Below are 4,978 nucleotides of genomic sequence, written 5' to 3'. Positions count from 1 at the left end.
TTGAAATTTGGAATTGGACGAGTCAACACATTTTGAAATACATGAAGTGAATAAATGAAATGAAACAAAATGTAATGTGGGCATAATGTAATGCAAAAAGTAATGCATAAAGTCATGGAAGAGATAAAGCGAATGCCAAAATGAAGTGAATTGTTGTATTGCAAACTGGTGAAAATAATATTTGCATACAGATGTAAAAATTTTTAAAAAAAGGTGGAGAAAATGCTACAGAAGGCTTTCCTTTTGCAGTTAAATACAATATTTTTGTGGCTTTTCTCTACATTTTGAGAGTGAATGCATTGTTGCCAAGCATGTGTAATGGGGAAAGTCTTGATTGTTGTAGAGGGGAGTTTAATACAATATTTTATTTAATTTTGCAATAGATTGAAGATAGGGTAGAATGAGACAAACAAAAGTAGTTACAAAAAGATGAAAGAGATAGATTTTTAGATTAAAGAGGGAAGATTGAAGATGGAGAAATGACAAAATCAAAATGAATCCAAAATTATTTCTCTATCTATTTATTCTCCTCTTGTCTTTTCTTAAGGTTTTAGTTTTATTGTTTTGTACTCCATTCTTTTGGTTATAAACAATTTTGGTTCTAGTATTATTTTTTTGTCGGTTTTGGGCATCACTGTAAATCTTTTATAGAGAATTTTAATGAATTTGGGCCGAGTCCTTTTCTTGGTTTCTAAGTTTATAGTATTATTAATTTTGTGTGACAGAGATAGCATAGAGTTTCTCATTGAAATATTATGCTGGTTCATATCACTCCATTGTGCAAAACAGTCAAGTTTTAAGAGGAATGTAACAAAGTGTTATTATCTTTTAGTGTTTTTTTATGAGATATATAATTTTATTTTATGATTTGGTCTAATGGATCAATTAAATGCTTATAAGAAGTTGTAGATTTGCTGGGTGTGTACAAGGATTTGAAGCGGGTTGAGTTGGGATTGCTATTGAAGAATATTGTAATGCAACATTCTTTCTTATATTATTTTTATTTAGTCAGATATGGCATGCCATTTTGTATTTATTATGAGCTCAGGGTCCGATGGGATGGGGTATTGATCTTAGATATTGTGCGTTTTACAAAAGTGGTTTTGTTCAAACTCAAATTGTTCTTGCTGGAAAATTGTTTAAATCACAAAATATCTTTTACTTTTGTTTAAGTATAGTGTTGCCTTGCCCCAATCTCATGCTTCATGCACATTGATGTTCAATGGAGAATCAACCATTAATTAGTATTTCCTTGGTATGCTTATTCCTTATAAGAAATTTATTTGCATTGTTCATGCTAGTAACGAGTCTTTAGAATGTGTATGAAAGGGTATTAAGGTCTACCCACTTTGGCTTTGCATATCCTAAAGTGCAAAAGGATTTGTTTGATCCTTGTTAGTTGGTTTAATTCTCATAGATTTATGATTATTGGAGTTGGATTTTCCATGTAAATTGAGTGATCAACTTGGTTTCTATTTAGTAGTATAAACCCTTTCAAGAACATCTAAAATGATAACTCTATTGGGGAGAAGAGATTCAAAAAGATTTTTTCATATATTTTGGAACCTCTAGTGTAATTTGTAAATCATATAAACCCATTCAAGTTACCAACAAAATGGAGACACTACCAGGGAGAAGAGATTGAATATTTTTGTTCACTTATGATGGAATCTTTGGTGTAATTTGTTGAATCATATTTCCCAATTATGCATCCCATCTGAGTCACCAAAAAAATGGTAACTCTACTTGGAATTAAATAATATATGTGAATGAAATTCCTATTATTCAATGGTTTTAGTTATACCAAGTTTATAATGAGTTGCTTCTTGCTTTGCTAAATCTTTCCCTAGACCTTTTTGTTGTTTAAAGTCATGTGTTTAATAAAAAAAATTCCATCTCCTTGTCAAGTGTGTAACTATCCAAGGATGACGAGCCGCCACTTGTAGGTGAGTTGGTTTGTGCCTTGAGGTTTACTTCCTTGAGGTCACAAGTTCAATGCCCCTTTGTAGTGGAGAATGATTGTAGGCCAGTTTCCTTTAAAATAATTTCGTGCTAAGTACCTTCTTTGTTGGCCTAGGGTATACGACTAGAATTTTCCCCCAAAGTTTAGCCGCCACTTGTAGGTGAGTTGTTCTGTGCCTTGAGTTTTACTTCCTTGAGGTCATAGGTTTGACTCCCCTTCATAGTGGAGAAAGGCTGTAGGCCAATTTCCCTTATGGGAGTTTTGTGCCAAGTACCTGATCTACTGGCCTGGGGTATAGGATTGAAAATTTCCCCCAAATTTTAGCCACCACTTGTAGGTGAGTTGGTGTATGCATTGAGGTTTACTTCCTTGAGGTCACAGGTTCAACTTCCCTTCATAGTGAAGAAAGGTTGTAGGCTAGTTTCCCTTACAAGATTTTCATGCCAAGTACCTACTCTGCTGGCCTGGGGTATAGGATGGAACTTTTCCTCCAATGTTTTAGCTGCCACTTGTAGGTGAGTTGGTTTGTGCCTTGAGGTTTACTTCCTTGAAGTCATAATTTTGACTCCCCTTCATAGTAGAGAATGGCTCTAGGCCAGTTTCCCTTACGAGACTTTCGTGCCAAGTACCTGCTTCGCTAGCCTGGGGTATAGGACTAGACTTTCCCCCAAAAGTTTTTATAACAAATAAAATTTAACCTTGCTCACTACTTGCCTGGGCCAAGTATGGTTGTTGGGCTGCGTTTGCTCCACCTGTTTCTTCCTACGGTGGTTCCTAGGTTTGGTCTCCTACTGCTAGCAGTAATGCTACCTCTTTTGCGGATGTGGTAACTTTCAAAGTTGATGTCTATAGTTTGGGAGTTTTGGCTGTGGATCGTCCAATTTTTTCCTCAGTTGTGACTCTTCTCACAGTTTGCAATCCTATCCGATTGGATTTGGAGGATGATGTTGCCGAAGAAATTGCTCATAAGATTGAGGATTTCTCTGAGAGGGAAACTATTTTTAGATTTTGAGACTTCTGGCCTTCCCTTCAGGCTCTTCATGCTTAGATTTCTAGCACATGGACATGTTGATTTCTAAATCTGTCTAGATTTACCCTGTGGCTAGGGGTTTTTTCATAGTAAAATTTGATGCTGTTGATGACAAGAGGGCTATTTTGTGTAGTTGCTTCAGCTAGGAGGACTGTTACCCTTTGTTGGCTAAACCCTGGCACGTGGTTTTTGACCCTGCATCAGAATCTTTTTCTCATTTGCCTCTTTAGGTTAGGCTCCTGAATCTTCCCCTTCACCTATGGCTGGAGTCGGTTCTTGAAGCTATGAGAGATGCCATTGGTGACTTCCAAATGGTGGGTTCTAAATCTTCTAATAATTTGCATACTGCTTATGTTCGCATCCTTGTGGTGGTTGATACTTTGAAGGGCCTCCTTGAGAAGATCAAACTTGAGGTCTCTAATTCATACTCTAGACTATGAAGGAATTCCTTTTCATTTGTAGGGTCTACTCCAAGATTGGACATATTATAGCGTTCTATCTAGAAGAATTGAAGAAATAAAAGAAAAGACCTTCTTGGTGGTCTGGGGCTTTGGTTTAGCATTACTCAGTCTTTAAAGACTCTGCTCTATTTGAACAAGCTATTGATTAGTTGTTGGATGTGAATGTGGTCACCCCTCCCTCTACGGGCCGGGTTCCTATGGGCAAATTTTCTAGTGTGGTTGTGCCCGTTTCTCTGGTTGGATTAGATGTCAATGCTTTTGTTTGGGAGAAGGAGGCTTCTCTGGTGGAGGAAGGTTGGACAAAGGTTAAAGGAAAAAATACAAACGTTCCCAACAATCCTCTAATTGACTTCTTAGATCTCACTCTTTTGGGATTAAATGATCCTAAATTGTTGTATTGAGTTTTATTTGGTGGCAGAAGTGTACTGTGCTATCTGTGAGGCCACCCTGGTCACCTTATTTTGGATGGTGACATACCAACTCTGGTTTGTTGTTTCTTTTATTCGGTCTCCATTGAAAATATTTTGATGTGTAAAAGGTTTCAGCACCCTTCAAAACCTGTTTTCCTTAATCAAAAAAACTATCCAAGGGTAGCTCAATCATATGTATTATATTTTATCAAGTGTAAATTTTCTTAAGATTTTTCCATGTTATGTAATTGTTCCATATTATCTCACTTGTTGTGAGTGGAAACTCCGAAGATCTCTGCACTAGTTGTATTATTGAAGAAAATAAATAAGGATTTTCAATTGTGATGAAGCATATTTGAATCCCTTGTGATGTGGTTCTTGGTCAAGGAAGGAAATCATATGAGGTCATCTTGTTGGAGGTGGAGGTTTTGTTATGTTGTTGCTGGTTTTTTAAGAAAGATGAAGTTGAAAAGAAATTTCAGTTGATTAGTATTTTTCCTCTTTAAAGAGGTGGTTACTCTACAAAGAATTTAGTGAAGGTGTGAAACAAACTTCAAATCTAATAATATTTCCAGCCAACAAGCATATTTACAACCTCAAAACTTCTATATATTTTGATTTTCATGTGTAAAATATTTTAAATGAAAGTGATGTTGTAAAGAATTGGTTCCATATTAAGTAATTTCAGCATTAGATATGTTTTTAAGCTTATGCATTATTGAATTAAGTTGTATTTTATGATAGATAAGTAAATTTTATGCTACAAGCTGTAAATCTGACAATTTTATAAGTGGGTATGATTTAAATGTAAATGTGCAAAATATCAGATATTTTTTCACATAGAATGCAGCCCATGACAAGTTATTGTAGTAGTTTCTCTATGAAAATACATAGACCATTTTATTTTGATGACATTAGAGACTTCTCCAATGTTGTTCCTACTAAGATAAATAAGTATTTACCAAAGTTTGGTTGGAGGGAATTTGAGTAAGAAATTAAGCACTTGCAATAGTTTTCTGATTTGATGAGTGATTATGAGACGTGCCATGAGGATATTTTCATAAAGTTGTTTGATCAAACTTTGAAGGAAGATGCCTGGGATTATTGTTATTTT

Source organism: Cupressus sempervirens, chromosome 6 (genome assembly GCF_028749045.1).
Source record: "Cupressus sempervirens isolate cs-2001-9-10 chromosome 6, ASM2874904v1, whole genome shotgun sequence".
Lineage (NCBI taxonomy): Eukaryota > Viridiplantae > Streptophyta > Pinopsida > Cupressales > Cupressaceae > Cupressus > Cupressus sempervirens.
This window is presented reverse-complemented; position numbering follows the sequence as displayed.